At 37.7% G+C, this 20,222-nt stretch overlaps 1 long non-coding RNA gene across 2 annotated transcripts; it reads right to left on the bottom strand.

Moving 5' to 3' along the window:
* LOC110265496 lies at positions 1,909-19,064 on the bottom strand. Of its 2 annotated transcripts, none has more exons than XR_002351642.1 (3): positions 18,778-19,064; positions 18,603-18,704; positions 1,909-2,021 (listed from the first exon to the last, which is right to left on the bottom strand). It is a non-coding gene; the product is annotated as an uncharacterized LOC110265496 (long non-coding RNA). The 2 variants fall into 2 exon arrangements; XR_002351641.1 differs by lacking the exon at positions 1,909-2,021 and adding an exon at positions 5,783-5,831 and having other exon boundaries at positions 18,518-18,704; positions 18,778-19,058.

Below are 20,222 nucleotides of genomic sequence, written 5' to 3'. Positions count from 1 at the left end.
ATGATAAAGATTTGAAAAAGTTTTGAATTTTAAAATTTTAAAAAGAAAGATAAGATAGGAAAGAATCAAATTAAAATAAAAGATTTTAAAAAGATTTAAAAAGATAAGATTTGAAATTTAACTTTACTAACAAGAAAACTATCTTTAGAAATTTTTAAATCAAAATGAACAAGATTTTCGAAATATTTTTGAATAAAGATAAGAAAGATATTTTTTTATTTTTTTGAATTAATGAAGAAAGAGAAACACGACTAAAAGACACCAAACTTAAAATTTTTTAGATCAAAAGATACTAGTTTTCAAAAATTAAGAAAACAAACACCAAAAGACACCAAACTTAAAAATTTTAAGATCAAAACAAGAAAAGAAACAAGAACAACATGAATACCAAGAAGAACACTCAAGAATAAATTCGAAAATTCAAAGGACACAAAGAACACACAAAGGACATCAAACTTAAGAACTGACACTAGACTCAAACAAAAGACACTTTTTTTTTGAAAATTTTTGGAAAAAGAAAACAAGAAAGTTTGAAACTTTAACAAGAACAAGAACAAAAAACTCAAACAAAAGTTAAAGATCAATAAAGAAAAGCAAAGATTTTTGAAAAAAATTTTATTTATTTTTTGACAAAGAAAACAAAAGACTCAAACAAAATAGTAAAAAGTACCGAACTAAGCAACAAGATAATCCGGTAGCTTGTCAAATCTGAACAATCCCCGACAATGGCACCAAAAACTTGGTGCACGAAACTGACTCTGCACGTTTCGCACAGATAGACCGACAAGTATACCAGGTCGTCCAAGTAATACCTCAGGTGAGTGAGTATCGATCTCACGAGGATTGTTGGTTTAAGCAAGCAATGGTTACCTTGTAGATCTTAGTTAGGCAGACAGAAAATATAGTTGTCACGAGAAAACGCATAAAAATAGATAAATAAATAAAATGTTACTAGATAGGTGTGAAATCAATGGTGTGAGAACGGTTGAGGCTTCGGAGATGCTTTGTCTTTCCGGATTAACTTTTCTTACTGTCTACTTCAATAACTTTCTGATTCATTCAATGGCAGCCGTAAGTGATTAACTCATGTCCTCTCATCAAGTTAACCTCCTCCACTGCAGCAATCCACCATGTTGCAAGTGACTCATGTCCTCTCATCAAGTCACCTCTAGGTTTCTCACTGTAGCAGAAGATGAAGCTCTAAGTAATCCACTCCCCTTCATGATCCTACTCAAGGTGCCACAGACAAGGCAGATCTTCCAGATCAGGGAATGCTGCTTCTCAGACTCTAGCCTTAGCGCCACAAAGACCTCACTTACCCACGATCAACGAGATTTCATGTCACGTATCCAAAGTTGCCCAAGTACTCTATTGGAATCCTCAATGCAATCTTTAGCTTTGGTTCAACGCTATCCAGGTCAGGACTCGCATAGAACCCATGTAGAACAAGGGTGATTGTCACGGGTCATCCTCAATTCATAAGATGAAGAATGAGAATGTATAAGATAATAGAATCAGACATATTGAACTAGAACAGTAATATTATTAATCCATAAAACTCAGTAGAGCTTCTAACCTTAACCTTAGGAGGTTAGTAACTCATACTGTACAGAAAATAGTAATGAAAGGTTCAAATGGGCAAAGATGTGGTAGAAGATCCTAAACAAGGGTGATCTTCTCCTTTACATACTAATTTCATAACTAAGGATTACAGAAATATGATATGTAACACCCTAACTATCGAAATGTCATGCTTCCGGCTGCGCCACTCTGATGGCTCGGGTATTATGACGACTCTTATAATATTTAATACTAAAATATGAGCCTGTTTAAAACTTGAACCGAATTTAAAATACATATTAATCTACAAACATCTCATGTCAAAATCCTATCCCTCTTACAAAACTTGCAAAGCTAAAGGCGAGGGAAACATAAATACTAAAATAATACAAGAATATCGTCTGACAGAAAATAAATAATATCTTCTGAACATCGTCGTCTGCAACCTGAAAAGAGAAGATCTGTAGGGGAGTGAGAACATCATCCTTGAAAGGGTTATCACTGATAAACCCCGTTTTCAGGGTTTATCTTGTGTTGAATTTAGAGCATTTTATTAACCTTTTCTCATATTTATTCACTAAAATAGCATGTTTTTGTGATTCTCCCTTAAATTGTGTTTAAATATGAAAACATGCTTTTAGACCTCTAATTTGATGATTTTGATTCACCTTTAATTCCACTAGATGCCTTGATTTGTTTGTTAAGTGATTTCAGGTAGAAAATGCTAGGAATGGCTCAAAGGAGTGAAGAGGAAAGCATGCAAAGTGGAGAACAAATGGAAAAGCCAAAGATTTGAGATGCATCACCCATGCGCACGTGCAATGTACGCGCACGCATGGATCGCAAAACTTCAAAGGATGCGTGCGCGTGCTGTACGCGTACGCGTCGATGCTGGCACGTGATTTTTAAGTGAAAACGTGCCCAACGAATTCTCAGGAGCTGTGGGGCCCAATCCAAACCAACTTTGGCGCCAAATGCTTAAAAGGACCAAGGATTGAAGGGATTAAGGAGGGATTCCATCATTTACATAGATTAGGATTAGGTTTAGGTCAATAATCTTAGATCTAGGTCTTAATTCATGCTTTCATCTACTTCTACCTCTCAATTCTTTGTTGTTGCAATCATCATTCTTCTATTCTTTTGTTGTAATTTCTTCTACTTTGTTTCTATACTTTGTTGTAGATCTACTCTTGTCTCTTCTATTCTCTTTCAATTCAATTCGAGGTAATTCATGTCAATAATGTTCCTTTTGATTGTTGCTGTTAATTCTTTGTAATAATTGTTGTTAGATTTCATTCTTGTTGTCAATTTACTATGCTTTCCTTTTATACCTTCCAAGTGTTTGTCAAAATGCTTGAGATGATGTTAGAGTAGAATTTTATGTTCTTGGCTTGGGAAGGTAACTTAGGAATTCTTGAGTTGCTAATGTCCAAGTGATTGATAGTTGATAGCCATTGACTCTAGCTCTCATTAATTCAATTAGTGAATAGTTATGACCTATGGACTTGGATTGATATAGCTCATTTGAATTTCTTCTACTTGTTAGAGGATGACTTAATGGGATTGATCCTTGCAATTATCATATTGTGGTTAGTGATAAGGATAGAGAGCCTTGACCACCAAACCTTGCCAAGACCTTTTCATCATTTGAATTCTTTTGCACTTTACTTTTCTTGTTTCCTATTCAAAACCTCAAAATATACATGTCCATGGCCAATAACAAGAACACTACCCTGCAATTCCTTTGAGAAACGACCCGAGATTTAAATACTTCGGTTATTAGATTTACTAGGGGTTTGTACTTGTGACAAACAAAATTTTTGCATGGAAGGATTATTGTTGGTTTAGAAACTATACTTCGACAAGATTTCATTTATGAAATTCTAAACCGTCAAAAATCCGATCATCACTCACTATAGGGTTGCAGAATTACTATAATAGGATACACGAGATAAAATCGTTACAGTGATTAATAACTGCCTTATGCATCTTTTCAAAAGCAAAGGTTTACTATACAAATTATCTGAAATCTTTTCTGAAAGAGGAAACTGTTCATTTCTTAAAAGTTCAAAAGCCATTCAAAAGGTTTAACCATGCTAAACCAAATTAGTTTTTCATACTTTTCCAAACCAGAAACATTAACCAGACATGGCCTTCAGCCCACCTCATGATCAACCACGGCTCTAGGTCCAAACAACCCAAACAACAACCAATCACCACAGTCCAATAGAGTCTCAGTCACAAACACAAATAGAAAAGTTCAAGCACAAACAAATAGTTACTGCAAGTAGAACAATTAGTAGATAATCACAAGTAATCACAAAGGCAAACCAAGTACAATATGCACCCAAACAATGTCACATAGATGCATATGATGAATGCCTGTCCTAGTGGCTGATGATATCATCTGTCGGTTATAAAGCCAACCCGACAAGTCCTGGTAGCTAACCATTGGACTGTCCCTCTGTTGTGCATCCCCAACTTGAGTTATTCACAATCATAATCATAATTCACATCCAACAAATTCACTGGTGTATATTCACGGGGGCAAGCTCATTCGGAACTTTCACAGTGTTCGGCTACACTTACGATATAGGGTCTGCAGAGTATCGAGTCTCAACCTGGAGCACGTGGTGGCAAGCCACTGCTTTTACCCAGGAAAACTCGTATCTCAGATAATTGGAAGTGCAACAATTACTTTATCAGCTCAAAATCATTCATATTCATACTCATCCATCCGGCTCATAACATATTCCACAATCAGCCATAATTCATTATCATATACAACCATTCTCGCTCATAACATATTTCACAATCAGCCATAATTCATTATTATATACAGCCATTCCGGCTCATAACATAAAAGTACTTCTGCCATCCAACATGATCAAACTCATAAAATCATCATTCAAGCCATAAATCACTTTTTTCTCAATTCAATTTACTTTGAAATCGAAAATCAATTCTTTCTAGCCTTGGCTTTAAAATCCCCATTTCACAAATCTTTTCAGGCTTATAGCCACTTTTCCTCAAATGTAACTTTCTCTTTTCTAAAACAAAGTCACCCTCAACATCATATTTCCAAAATTCCAAAACCAGGCCAAATTAAAATCTTCTTTGAAGGATTCAAAATCATTCATCCCAATGTAGGATTCGATAATAAAGTTTCTCAGCCGAGTCTCAAGACTTTAGAGAAGGACAACCTATCTCGATTTCTTAAAAATTTATTGAAATTCTTAAAATCATAGATCCTTGGTTTAAGCAAATAAAAACAGAATTTATTATAAAACCGGATCATATAAAGTCACAAGTCCCAACCCAATCCAAAGTTAATTCACTCGAAACGGAATCGATTCATTTGAATTAAAACCACTTTCAGGTTCTTCCTTAAAACCAATTCTCTGACTTCTTCCAAAATGTCACAAACGCAATTATTCAGTCAAAGTCCAATTTCCTTTAAAATCACTAAAAGCTCCTCTGAATGAAACCCTTAAGTCTAACAAAAAGCAAAAGTCCTTTTTATATTAAAACTAATATTAGAACATAATACTTTCCTTCAGTGATTCAAATGGTAAAATAATTCATTTCTCAAAAAATCGAACTCAAGACATATAGTTTACTTAAATAAATTAATCTCAAAAACATAAATATTTTCTTAATAAATCAAATAATACAATTTCTCAAATCCAAACCTTTCTAAATAACTTTTCAAACAAAGTCTAGGATTTTTATAGAAATTTCGGCAGCACCTCCCCTAAAACTTGGACTTTGCCACCCGGTTCGGGTCCCAACTAAACCATTCCACAATTCTTTTCAACGGTCCAAAATCCAAAATCAGTTCAAAAGCAAGCTAAATCCAACAGTCACCTCATTTTCATATCTCAAGAAAACTGTTTCAAAATCAAATTATTATCAACCGATTAAACTCATTTCCAAAACTTTAAAGAAATAGTTTAGCAACAATTCATTTATCAAAACCAACCAATAATCTAAACAAACATATAATCATATTCATCCAAAGTAGCCAAACAATACATAAGACTAGTACAATCACTAAAGTATATAATTCTCACACCAGTATCCATTTATAACAATTCCAGATATAAAATAACTTTTTAGAAAAACCCCTACCTCGACACATTGAAACCACAACCCAAACTCGTTAACTGACTTCTTTCGTCTCGACCTGAATCGACTGCAACCAAAACCTCCGCTCCACTTGCTTTCTTAACAACCACAACAACTCTAATCGCAACATATAAAAATCAGGACTGGTGCACGAATTGTAAATCACACTTTTCACAACTCGTACCACTAACCAGCAAGTGCACTGGGTCGTCCAAGTAATACCTTACGTGAGTAAGGGTCGAATCCCACGGAGATTGTTGGCTTGAAGCAATCTATGGTTATCTTGTAATTCTTAGTCAGGATATCAATTATAATTATCAGTTTGGATTGCGAAAAATAAAAGAGCATGAATTAAATACTTGTTATGCAGTAATGGAGAATATGTTGGAGTTTTGGAGATGCTTTGTCTTCTAAATCTCTGCTTTTCCCCTGTCTTCTTCTTCACGCACGCAAGGTTCCTCCTATGGCAAGTTGTGTGTTGGTGGATTACCGTTGTCAATGGCTACCATCCGTCCTCTCAGTGAAAATGGTCCAGGTGCGCTGTCACCGCATGGCTAATCATCTGTCGGTTCTCACTCATGCTGGAATAGGATCCATTGATCCTTTTGCGTCTGTCACTACGCCCAACCCTTGTGAGTTTGAAGCTCGTCACAGTCATTCAATCCCTGAATCCTACTCGGAATACCACAGACAAGGTTTAGACTTTCCAGATTCTCAAGAATGCTGCCAATGAATTCTAGCGTATACCACGAAGATTCTGATTAAGGAATCCAAGAGATACTCATTCAATCGAAGGTAGAACGGAGGTGGTTGTCAAGCACACGTTCATAGGTTGAGAATGGTGATGAGTGTCATGGATCATCACATCCATCATATTGAAGTGCGAATGAACATCTTAGATAGAAACAAGCGTGTTTGAATAGAAAACAGAAATAATTGCATTAATTCATCGGGACACAGCAGAGCTCCTCACCCCCAACAATGGAGTTTAGAGACTTATGCCGTCAAAGAGTACAAAGTTCAGATCTGAAATGTCATGAGGTACAAAATAAATCTCTAAAAGTTGTTTAAATACTAAACTAGTAACCTAGGTTTACAGAAAATGAGTAAACTAAGATAGATAGTGCAGAAATCCACTTCTGGGACCCACTTGGTGTGTGATGGGGCTGAGACTTGAGCTTTACATGTGCCTAGGCTATTTTCAGAGTTAAACGCCAGGTTGTAACCTGTTTCTGGCGTTTAACTCCAACTTGTAACCTGTTTCTGGCGTTTAACGCCAGAATGCAACATGGAACTGGCATTGAACACCAGTTTATGTCGTTTATCCTTGAGAAAAGTTTGGACTATTATATATTGCTGGAAAGCCCTGGATGTCTACTTTCCAACACAATTGAGAGCGCGCCATTTGGATTCTTGTAGCTCCAGAAAATTCATTTCGAGTGCAGGGAGGTCAGAATCCAACAGCATCTGCAGTCCTTTTTCAGCCTAAATCAGATTTTTGCTTAGCTCCCTCAATTTTAGCCAGAAAATATCTGAAATCACAGAAAAATACACAAGCTCATAGTAAAGTCCAGAAATATGAATTTTTCCTAGAAACTAATAAAAATATACTAAAAACTAACTAAAACATACTAAAAACTACATGAAATTACCCTCAAAAAGCGTATAAAATATCCGCTCATCACAACACCAAACTTAAACTGTTGCTTGTCCCCAAGCAACTAGACAAATAAAATAGGATGAAAAGAAATCAAGAAGCAATAATATCTCAGAGTTTTAAGTGAAGCTCAGATTCTAATCAAATGAGTGGGACTAGTAGCATTTTGCTTCCGAACAGTTTTGGCATTTCACTTTATCCTTTGAAATTCAGAATGATTGGCATCCATAGGAACTCAGAATTCAGATAGTATTATTGATTCTCCTAGTTTAGTATGTTGATTCTTGAACACAGCTATTTTATGAGTCTTGGCTGTGGCCCTAAGCACTTTGTTTTCCAGTATTACCACCGGATACATAAATGCCACAGACACATAACTGGGTGAACCTTTTTAGATTGTGACTTAGCTTTGCTAAAGCCCCCAATTAGAGGTGTCCAGAGTTCTTAAGCACACTCTGTTTTTGCTTTGGACCTCGACTTCAACCGCTCAGTCTCAAGTTTTCACTTGACACCTTCACGCCACAAGCACATGGTTAGGGACAGCTTAGTTTAGCCGCTTAGGGAAGGATTTTATTCCTTTTAGACCCTCCTATCCATTAATGCTCAAAGCCTTGGATCCTTTTTACCCTTGCCTTTTGGTTTTAAGGGCTACTGGCTTTTTCTACTACTCCTTCTTCTTTTTCTTGCTTCAAGAATCAATTTCATGATTTTTCAGATCATCAATAACATTTCTCTTGTTCATCATTCTTTCAGGAGCCAACAATTTTAACATTCATAAAATTCAATATAAAAAACATGCACTGTTCAGGCATTCATTCAAAAGACAAAAAGCATTGCCACTACATATAGATAATTAGAATTTTCCCTATTAAGAACTCAAAAAAAATATTGCCTCCTTATTCTAAAAATATGCTATTTTATTCATGTTTGATGATGATGAGAAAAATAAATTATAGCTTAATTGGAGATAAAATCAAAATAGAGATACTAATTACTACTACTCATATATAACTTCTAAGGTAAATTTCTAATAAGAACAATTATCACAGAGTTAAGGCTAAGATTAGAACTCAACAACCTTGAATTTGGGAGGTGGATGCCTCTTTAGTCTGTGGAGTGCTTGGCCCTTCAAGAGATAGCTTCTGGCGCTTCAGTTCCTTCAGTTCACGCCCTTGCTCTTCTTGTTCTCTAAGCAGTTTGCAGAGCATGCTGTTTTGATTTTGCTGTTCTTCCTTCAGTTGATCCACAGCTTCTTGCAACTTGGTGACAGATGCTCCTAGGCGCTCCCAGTATTCAATTTGAGGGATTTCTGGGAGGAACTCCTGTGCTCTCCTCTTGATGGGTTCGTCCTGCACTTGTTGTCCTTCCATAGACTTTTTGGTGATTGGTAGCTCAACTGGGATGTACTCATCTACTCCCATTTTTATCCCAGCATCTTTACATAACAGAGAGACCAAGCTTGGATAAGCCAATCTGGCATCTTTGGAGTTCTTGTTTGCAATTTTGTAAAGCTCACAAGCAATCAGCTGATGAACTTCCACTTCTTTTTCCAGCATAATGCAATGAATCATTACTGCTCTTCTGATGGTGACTTCAGAGCGGTTGCTAGTGGGAAGTATAGAGCGCCCAATGAAGTCCAGCCAGCCTCTGGCGACTGGTTTGAGATCTCCTCTTTTGAGTTGGTTCGGGGCACCCTTTGTGTTGGTTGTCCATTTAGCTCCAGGGAGACATATGTCCTCTAGAATTTTGTCTAAGTTCAGGTTTGATCTCATCATTCTCCTATTAAAGGAGTCTGGGTCATCTTGCAGTTGAGGAAGCTTGAAGATCTCCCTTATTTTATCAGGGTGGGTGTGAACAATCTTCCCTCTGACCAGAGTTCTATAGTCATAGAATGCGGTTCCCGCTATTCTCTGCCTGTCCGTCTGCCACAGATTTGCGTAGAATTCTTGAACCATGTTTCTTCCCACCTTTGTTTCAGGATTAGCTAGGACTTCCCAGCTCCTGTTTCGAATTTGCTCTTGGATCTCCGGATATTCGTCTTCTTTCAGATCGAATTTAACTTCCGGGATTACTGACCTTAGACCCATTATTTTGTAGTAATGGTCTGAATGTTCTTTGGTTAAGAACTTCCCTTGATTCCAAAGTGATTTTGGAATATTCTCTTTCTTGCCTCTTGAGTTGGTTTGTTTTCCCTTAGGAGCCATGATATTAGTGGGTATTGGCTTAGTGATCATGGATAAACACACCAAACTTAGAGGTTTGCTTGTCCTCAAGCAAAAGAAAAGAAAGGAGAGGGATATGAGGAGAGCCAAGTCCGAATTGTGGAGGTGGGGGGGAGGCTGAACTAGGATTTAAAGGGAAGGGGGTGGGTTTTCGAAAATTTTGAAGAAGATATGATAAAAGATATGATTTGTAAAAAATAAGTATGATAGGAAAAGGATGCACTTTAAAATTTAAAAGATATGAATAATATGGAAGATATTTGAAAAAGATAACTTTGTTTTGAGAAAGACGTTGTGAAGATTTAGAAAAGATATTGATGAGTTGAAAAGATTGTGGAAGGAAAAGAGATAGATTTGTTTTAAAAAGGATTTGAAAATAATTTGAAGAGGATAAAAAAAGGGTTTATGAATTAAGATACATTTGATATCTTTTGAAAAAGGATTTGAAAAATTAGGATTTGTAACTTTTGTGCTCTGAATCCTTCTGTAGCCCTGTGAACTTATGCAATTGATTCTTTACCTTGTTAATATTGAACTTATATGCTTTAAAAACAAATAAAATGAAGAATAGAAAAAAATAAAATAACAGAAAGAGTTTTGCTAATGGCTGGGTTGCCTCCCAGCAAGCGCTTCTTTATTGTCTTTCGCTAGACCTTGCTGAGCTTTTTAATCTAGCCTCAGCCTTGAGCATTCTTGCTCAACATTGCCTTCAAGATAATGTTTGATTCTCTGTCTATTAACAATGAACTTCTTATTAGAATCAATGTCTTGAAGCTCCACATAGCCATATGGTGACACACTTGTAATCACATATGGTCCCCTCCACCGGGATTTCAGTTTCCCGGGGAATAGCCTGAGCCTAGAGTTAAACAGCAGAACCTTCTGTCCTGGTTCAAAGACTCTAGATGACAGCTTTCTGTCATGCCATCTTTTTGCTTTCTCCTTGTAGAGTTTGGCATTTTCGAAAGCAGTGAGTCTGAATTCCTCTAGCTCATTCAGCTGGAGTAATCTTTTTTCTTCAGCTAATTTGGCATCAAAATTTAGGAATCTGGTTGCCCAGTAGGCTTTGTATTCCAGTTCCACAGGCAGATGACAGGCCTTACCATACACAAGCTGGTATGGAGAGGTCCCTATAGGAGTCTTAAATGCTGTTCTGTAGGCCCACAGAGCATCATCCAAGCTTCTTGCCCAATCCTTTCTACGGGTACTTATAGTCTATTCCAGGATTCTTTTCAGTTCTCTGTTAGAGACTTCAGCTTGTCCATTTGTCTGTGGATGATATGGAGTTGCCACTTTGTGGCTAATTCCATACCGGACCATGGCAGAGTAAAGCTGTTTGTTGCAGAAGTGAGTGCCCCATCACTGATTAGTACTCTAGGGACACCAAACCTGCTAAAGATATATTTTTGGAGGAACTTCAGCACTGTCTTAGTATCATTAGTGGGTGTGGCAATGGCCTCTACCCATTTAGATACATAGTCGACTGCAACCAGAATATAAGTGTTTGAGTATGATGGTGGGAAAGGCCCCACGAAGTCAATGCCCCATACATCAAACAACTCAATCTCCAAGATCCCTTGTTGAGGCATGGCATAACCATGAGGCAGATTACCAGCTCGCTGGCAACTGTCACAGTTACGTACAAACTCTCGGGAATCTTTATAAAGAGTAGGCCAGTAAAAACCACATTGGAGGACCTTGGTGGCTGTTCGCTCACTTCCGAAATGACCTCCATATTGTGACCCATGGCAATGCCATAAGATCTTCTGTGCTTCTTCTCTAGGCACACACCTACGGATTATTCCGTCTGCACATCTCTTAAAGAGATAAGGTTCATCTCACAAGTAGTACTTTGCATTAGTAATTAATTTTTTCTTTTGTTGCCTGCTGTACTCCTTGGGTATGAACCTTGCAGCTTTATAGTTTGCTATGTCTGCAAACCATGGTGTTTTCTGAATGGCAAATAAATGCTCATCCGAAAAGGTTTCAGAGATCTCAATAGGGGGGAAGAACGCCCCTTCTACTGGTTCTATTCGGGACAGGTGATCAGCCACTTGGTTTTCTGTCCCCTTTCTGTCTCTTATTTCTATATCAAACTCTTGCAGAAGCAACACCCATCTTATGAGCCTGGATTTTGAATCCTGCTTTGTAAGTAGATATTTAAGAGCAGCATGGTCAGTGTACACAATCACTTTTGATCCTACTAAGTATGATCTAAACTTGTCAATGGCATAAACCACTGCAAGCAATTCTTTTTCTGTGGTTGTGTAATTTTTTTGGACATCATTTAAAACACGGCTAGCATAATAAATGACATGCAGAAGCTTGTCATGCCTCTGCCCCAATACTGCACCAATGGCATGATCACTGGCATCACACATCAATTCGAATGGTAATGTCCAGTCTGGTGCAGAAATAAATGGTGCTGTGACCAGCTTAGTTTTCAGAGTTTCAAACACCTACAGACACTCTGTGTCAAACACAAATGGCATGTCACCTCTGTGGTTGAACCACTGGCTTAGCATCATCCTCCAATAGGATCTTGTGCATGCATCTAGCTGGGCTTATGCCCTTAAGGTCACTTATGGACCACCCAATAGCTGTCTTGTGTGTCCTTAGCACTTGAAGTAGTGCTTCCTCTTCCTGTGAATTCAAAGCAGAGCTTATGATCACTGGAAAAGTGTCACCTTCTCTCAGAAATGCATATTTTAGGGATGGTGGTAATAGTTTGAGCTCGGGTTTAGGAGGTTTTTCCTCTTCCTGAGGAATTTCCATAGGCTCTTTCAATTCCTCTGAATCCCCCAGATCAGGATGAACATCTTTAAAGATGTCTTCCAGCTCTGATTCGAGACTCGCAGTCATGTTGATCTCCTCTACTAAAGAGTCAATAAGATCAATTTTTATGCAGTCTTTTGGTGTGTCTGGATGCTGCATGGCTTTGACAGCATTCAACTTAAAATCATCCTCATTGACTCTCAGGGTTACTTCCCCCTTTTGGACATCAATAAGAGTTCATCCAGTTGCTAGGAAGGGTCTTCCTAGAATGAGAGTAGCACTCTTGTGCTCCTCCATTTCTAGCACTATAAAGTCAGTGGGAAAGGCGAATGGCCCAACCCTGACAATCATGTCTTCAATCACGCCTGATGGGTATTTAATGGAGCCATCAGCAAGTTGGAGACATATCCGGATTGGTTTGACTTCTTCAGTTAAACCAAGCTTTCTGATAGTGGATGCAGGTATTAGATTGATACTTGCCCCAAGATCACATAGAGCTGTCTTGGTGCAATTACCCTCTAATGTACATGGTATCATGAAGCTCCCGGGATCTTTAAGCTTTTCTGGAAAGTTTTTCAGAATGACTGCACTGCATTCTTCAGTGAGGAGAACTCTTTCAGTTTCTCTCCAATCCTTCTTATGACTCAAGATCTCTTTCAGGAACTTGGCATAAGAAGGTATTTGCTCAAGTACCTCTGCAAACGGAATCTTTATTTTAAGAGTCCTGAGATAGTCTGCAAAGCGAGCAAATTGCTTATCCTGCTTCTCTTGGCGGAGTTTTTGAGGATAAGGCATCTTGGCTTTGTATTCCTCAACCTTGGTTGCTGCAGGTTTATTTCCTACAGAGGTGGTTGGGGAAGCCTTTTTAGAGGGGTTGTTATCAGCACTTGTGTGTGTCTGATCCCTCACTGGCGTTTGAATGCCAGGGGTGGAAGCTGGATTGGCGTTGGACGCCAACTCCTTACCTGTTCCTGGCATTTGAACGCCAGAACTGAGCTTCCTTTGGGCGTTTAACGCCAGCTCTCCATCCTTTTCTGGCGTTTGAGTGCCAGAATCATTCCTCTCGGGGCTCTTACTGTCCTCAGAGGAATTTTGGATGATATTTTGCTCATCCTCTCTCAGTTGTTCTTTCCTTGGCTTTCTGCTGTTCTGAAGCGAGGTATTTAATGTTTTCCCACTTCTTAATTGAGCTGCCTGGCACTCTTCTGTTATCTGCTTTGATAACTGCTGTTTTGTCTGATTTAATTGTGCCTCCATATTTTTATTAGCATTTTTAGTGTCTTGTAGCATTTCCTTGAATTCTGCTAGCTGTTTTGTTAGAAAGCACAATTATTGATTGAGTTCAGCAACTTGTTCTGGAGGACCAAGTTCAGTAGACACTGCTTTGGCTTCTTCTTTTATGGAGGACCCATTACTTATGTACAGATGCTGGTTTCTGGCAACTATATCAATAAGCTCTTAAGCCTCATCAATAGTTTTCCTCATGTGTATAGATCCACCAGCTAAGTGGTCTAGGGAGATCTGAGCTCCTTCTGTAAGCCCATAGTAGAAGATGTCTAATTGCACCCATTCTGAAAACATTTCAGAGGGGCATTTCCTTAGCATCCCTCTGTACCTCTCCCAGGCTTTATAAAGGGATTCATCATCCTCTTGTTTAAAGCCTTGGATATCCAGCCTTAGCTGTGTTATCCTTTTTGGAGGGAAATATTGATTCAGGAATTTGTCTGATAACTATTTCCATCTCCTTATGCTTGCTGTGGGTTGGTTATTTAACCACCTTTTAGCTTAATCTTTTACAGCAAACGGAAATAGTAACAGTCTGTATACATCCTTATCTACCTCCTTGTCACGTACTGTGTCAAAAATTTGCAAGAATTGTGCCAGAAACTCAGTAGGTTCTCCTTGTAGAAGACTGGAATATTGGCAGTTTTGCTGCACCATGACAATGAGCTGACGATTTAGCTCAAAACTGCCTGCTTTGATGGAGGGTATACAGATACTACTCCCATATGCAGCAGTAGTGGGGTTAGCATATGACCCCAGAGTCCTTCTGGACTGTTCATTTCCACTTGGATCCATGACGGAGAAAGGAAGATGATGTGAATTGCAAGTAAAATATATTTTTATAAATTTTTTTTGTTTTATTTAATTAAAAATAACCGAAAAAATGAAATAAAATAAAGTAAAATAATTAGAAAATAAAATATAGATTTCGAAAATTAAAAGAAAAAGAAAATAAAAAGAAATTTGAATGTTGAATTGACTAATTAATTGAAAAGATTTGAAAAATTTTTGAATATGATTTTTGAATAAGATTTTGAATTTTGAAAAGATTTGATTTTTAAAATAAAAATCTGAATTTTTAAAGGTAATTTTCGAAAAATCAGTTAAAATAAAGGGAAAAGATATTTTTGAATTCAATGAGAAAAGAGAAAAACAATAAAAAGACACAAAACTTAAAATTTTTAGATCCAATGCTCCTTATTTTCGAAACTTTTGGAGGGAAAACACCAAGGAACACTGATGAGCGGATAATTTATACACTTTTTGGCATTGTTTTTAGTATGTTTTTAGTAGAATCTAGTTACTTTTAGGGATGTTTTCATTATTTTTTATGTTAAATTCACATTTCTGGACTTTACTATGAGTTTGTATGTTTTTCTGTGATTTTAGGTATTTTCTGGCTGAAATTGAGGGACTTGAGCAAAAATCAGATTCAGAGGTTGAAGAAGGACTGCTGATGCTGTTGGATTCTGACCTCCCTGCACTCAAAGTGGATTTTCTGGAGCTACAGAACTCGAAATGGCGCGCTTCCAATTGCGTTGGAAAGTAGACATCTAGGGCTTTCCAGCAATGTATAATAGTCCATACTTTGCCCAAGTTTAGACGACGCAAACTGGCGTTCAGCGCCAGCTCTCTGCCCAATTCTGGCGTCCAGCGCCAGAAACAAGTTGCAAAGTGGAGTTCAACGCCCAAAATGGCACAAAAGGTGGCGTTCAACTCCAAGAAGGACCTCTACACGTGCAACACTCAAAGCTCAGCCCAAGCACACACTAAGTGGGCCCCGGAAGTGGATTTATGCATCAATTACTTACTTCTGTAAACTCTAGTAGCTAGTTTATTATAAATAGGACCTTTTACTATTGTATTAGACATCCTGGATTGTAATTTGATCCTGTGATCACGTTTTGGGGGCTGGCCATTGAATGACTGTGACGATCTTCAAACTCGCGAGTGTTGGGGTTAGTGACAGACGCAAAAGGAGGGTGAATCCTATTCCAGCATGATCGAGAACCGACAGATGAATAGCCGTGCCGTGACAGGGTGCATTGACCATATTCACTGAGAGGATAGGATGCAACCATTGACAAGGGTGATGCCTCCAGACGATTAGCCGTGTCGTGACAGGGTATTTGGATCATTTTCCTGAGAGAAGACCGAAAGTAGCCATTGACAATGGTGATGCATTACATAAAGCCAGCCATGGAAAGGAGTAAGACTGATTGGATGAAGATAGCAGGAAAGCAGAGGTTCAGAGGAACGAAAGCATCTCTATTCGCTTGTCTGAAATTCTCACCAATGATTTACATAAGTATTTCTATCCTTCTTTTATTAATTATTTTCGAAAACCCCATTACTATTTTATATCCGCATGACTGAGATTTACAAGGTGACCATAGCTTGCTTCATACCAACAATCTCCGTGGGATTCGACCCTTACTCACGTAAGGTATTACTTGGACGACCCAGTGCACTTGCTGGTTAGTTGTGCGAAGTTGTGAACCATGGTATTGGCATCATGTTTTTGGCGCCATTACCAGGGAAAGAAAGAGCGATGAATTTTACATAATCAAAGTGTAATCACAATTTCTGCGCACCAAACACCAAACTTAAAAATTTTAAGATCAAAATACAAAGAAGAGTCAAGAACACCTTGAAGACTCACAAGAATAACAAGAACAAGATTCAAAGTTTCAAGAACATAAAAGGGAACATCAAACTTAAAACTTTTAGAAAACTAAGAATAGCTTTTCGAAAATTAAAGAAAAATAACAAGAAAACACCAAACTTAAAAGTTTGGCACCAGATTTAATCAAAGAAAAATTATTTTTGAAAAAATTTTAAAAGGAAAATTCCTAATTACCAGGAACATAAACACAACGCTCTAGCCAATTGAGTTATAATTTTAAAGTGTTTTAATAAGGTATTAATGTATAAAATATTTATTTTTTTTTTTTTTGAAAACTGATATTTTGAAAAAGCACAAAAAAACAAGAAAAATCACAAAACAAGAAAAACTAAAGATCAAACAAGGAAAATAAACAAGAACAACTTGAAGATTAAGAAAGAATAATGAATATAAATTCGAAAATTTAAAAAAAAATAAAAACATGAAATTGACACCAAACTTAAAATATGAAACTAAACTCAAACAGGAAAACTCAATTATTAGTTTGTAAAAATTTTTGAAAAATTTAAAAAGAGAAAATAAGAAGTTAAAAAATATTCAACCAAAAACAATGATAGAAGACTCTAAACCAAAAAAAGAAAAAATTTTCCTAATCTAAGCAACAACATAAACCGTCAGTTGTCCAAACTCAAACAATCCCCGGCAACGGCGCCAAAAACTTGGTGCACGAATTGTAAATCACACTTTTCACAACTCGTACCACTAACCAGCAAGTGCACTGGGTCGTCCAAGTAATACCTTACGTGAGTAAGGGTCGAATCCCACGGAGATTGTTGGCTTGAAGCAATCTATGGTTATCTTATAATTCTTAGTCAGGATATCAATTATAATTATCAGTTTGGATTGCAAAAAATAAAAGAGCATGAATTAAATACTTGTTATGCAGTAATGGAGAATATGTTGGAGTTTTGGAGATGCTTTGTCTTCTGAATCTCTGCTTTCCCCCTGTCTTCTTCTTCACGCATGCAAGGTTCCTCCTATGGCAAGCTGTGTGTTGGTGGATTACCGTTGTCAATGGCTACCATCCGTCCTCTCAGTGAAAATGGTCCAGATGCGCTGTCACCGCACGGCTAATCATCTGTCGGTTCTCACTCATGCTGGAATAGGATCCATTGAACCTTTTGCGTCTGTCACTACGCCCAACCCTTGTGAGTTTGAAACTCGTCACAGTCATTCAATCCCTGAATCCTACTCGGAATACCACAGACAAGGTTTAGACTTTCCAGATTCTCAAGAATGCTGCCAATGGATTCTAGCGTATACCACGAAGATTCTGATTAAGGAATCCAAGAGATACTCATTCAATCGAAGGTAGAATGGAGGTGGTTGTCAGGCACACGTTCATAGGTTGAGAATGGTGATGAGTGTCACGGATCATCATATCCATCATATTGAAGTGCGAATGAACATCTTAGATAGAAACAAGCGTGTTTGAATAGAAAACAGAAATAATTGCATTAATTCATCGGGACACAGCAGAGCTCCTCACCCGCAACAATGGAGTTTAGAGACGCATGCCGTCAAAGAGCACAAAGTTCAGATCTGAAATGTCATGAGGTACAAAATAAATCTCTAAAAGTTGTTTAAATACTAAACTAGTAACCTAGGTTTACAGAAAATGAGTAAACTAAGATAGATAGTGCAGAAATCCACTTCTGGGGCCCACTTGGTGTGTGCTGGGGCTGAGACTTGAGCTTTACACGTGCCTAGGCTGTTTCCAGAGTTAAACGCCAGGTTGTAACCTGTTTCTAAAGTTTAACTCCAACTTGAAACCTGTTTCTGGCGTTTAACGCCAGAATACAACATGGAACTGGCGTTGAACGCCAGTTTACGTCGTTTATCCTTGAGCAAAGTATGGACTATTATATATTGCTGGAAAGCCCTGGATGTTTACTTTCCAACGCAATTAAGAGCGTGCCATTTGGACTTCTGTAGCTCCAGAAAATCCATTTCGAGTGCAGGGAGGTCAGAATCCAATAGCATCTGCAGTCCTTTTTCAACCTAAATCAGATTTTTGCTCAGCTCCCTCAATTTCAGCCAGAAAATACCTGAAATCATAGAAAAACACACAAGCTCATAGTAAAGTCTAGAAATATGAATTTTTCCTAGAAACTAATAAAAATATACTAAAAACTAACTAAAACATACTAAAAACTACATGAAATTACCCTCAAAAAGCGTATAAAATATCCGCTCATCAAGGACTCGACCCCACGTTACCAAAACTCATATTCATTAATCAAATACAACAGAATACTAACGCGAGACTTTTCGAAACATAATTACTTACCGAAATAACAAAATGAAGCAGCTGCGATTCCGAATCGACCCGGCAATAGCTCCACTAATAACCCTAAGTGACAGTCGCGAGCGAAAACCCTGGTGACGGCGACTGTAACAACCACGCGGCGTTAAAAACCTTTCCGGAACCCAAAAATAATAGAAGCCAAACTTAAAACCCTTACCGGCAGCGGCCATTGACGACAGCAGTGGCGTTCTCCGGTGGCCGAGCCTCGCAGCAACTCCCGTGGTTCAGCAACAGCAGCGATGGCTCTCCGCCTCCTCTTCCGTTTGCATTTCCTCTCCCTCAGACCAGATCGGGGCAGACCTCCAGCAGTGGCGATGCAGCAGCTTCAAACGGCAAGCAACGGCGGTGGAGGACATCAGCGGTGGTGGAAGGGCAACGGAGGACCCGCGACGGCGGAGGCACGCCCGCAGAACAGGAACCCCTTCCGCCGATCTTTCTTCTCTCTTCGGACCTCCATGGATGACGAGGACTCAGACTCCGCGGTGAGGATAATATAGTAATTGAAATCCAAATTAAATTCAACACTAATTGTATATAGAAAAATTTTTCAATAAAATGTTCAAATCCAAGAATTAGAAATAATATAATTAATTTCTTTATTTTACAAAACAGCAGTACTAATATTTTAAAATATTAATTATTTAGTCCAAATCATATAAAATTCTTATTATTTCATAACTACCAATTTTTTAATTTAAATATAGAAAATAATTCAGTAATTGTAAAATTGGATAATAATCTTAATTTATTTCAAATTCAATTAATCAAAACTTGCTTTAATTATCTTTAATAAAGAAATTTCTGAAATTAAAGCTACAAAAATATTGAATTTGAAATTATATCATGATAAACCTTTTTCAAAAGTTCTAGGTCTTACATGATAGACTAGACTTAGAGGTGCAAAAATCCACTTTTCGGGGGCCCACTTGGTGAGTGTTTGGGCTGAGATAGGGGTATCTCCACGAGCTAGTACTCCTTAGGGGCGATGAATGCTGGCTTGGGACTCCCTTTTGGGCGTTGGATGCCAGCTACTCCCATTTGGGCATCCAACGCCAGGTATGGGGTAAGTGGCTAGCATTGAATGCCAATTTTGGGCCTTCATTTTCAAAGCAAAGTATAGACTATTATATATTTCTGGAAAGCCCTGGATGTTAGCTTTCTATATCCATTGAGAGCGCGCTATTTGGACTTCTGTAGCTCAATAAAAACTCCTTCGAGTGCACGGAGATCAGATCCTGACATCATCTGCAGTCCTTTCTCTGTCTCTGAATCAAACTTTTGCTCAAGCTCCTCAATTTCAGCCAGAAAATACCTGAAATTACCATAAAATACACAAACTCAAAGTAGAATCCAAAAATATGAATTTATCACTAAAATCTATGAAAACATAATAAAACTTACACAAAACATAATGAAAACTATATGAAAATGGTGTCAAAAAGCGTATAAAATATCCGCTCATCAGTACTTAAATTAGTTATTCAGTAAAAATTTGTCTAATAACTCATAAATATATATACAATGTTATTTATATTTTTAATTTAATAATCTCTAATTTAGTTACCTATTGACTTGTAATATTTAATCTAGTATTTAGATCTT

The sequence above is a fragment of the Arachis ipaensis genome, chromosome B08 (genome assembly GCF_000816755.2).
Source record: "Arachis ipaensis cultivar K30076 chromosome B08, Araip1.1, whole genome shotgun sequence".
In the NCBI taxonomy this organism is placed as follows: domain Eukaryota; kingdom Viridiplantae; phylum Streptophyta; class Magnoliopsida; order Fabales; family Fabaceae; genus Arachis; species Arachis ipaensis.
Note: the sequence above shows the minus strand (reverse complement) of the source record. Positions and strands in the feature narration are given on the sequence as shown.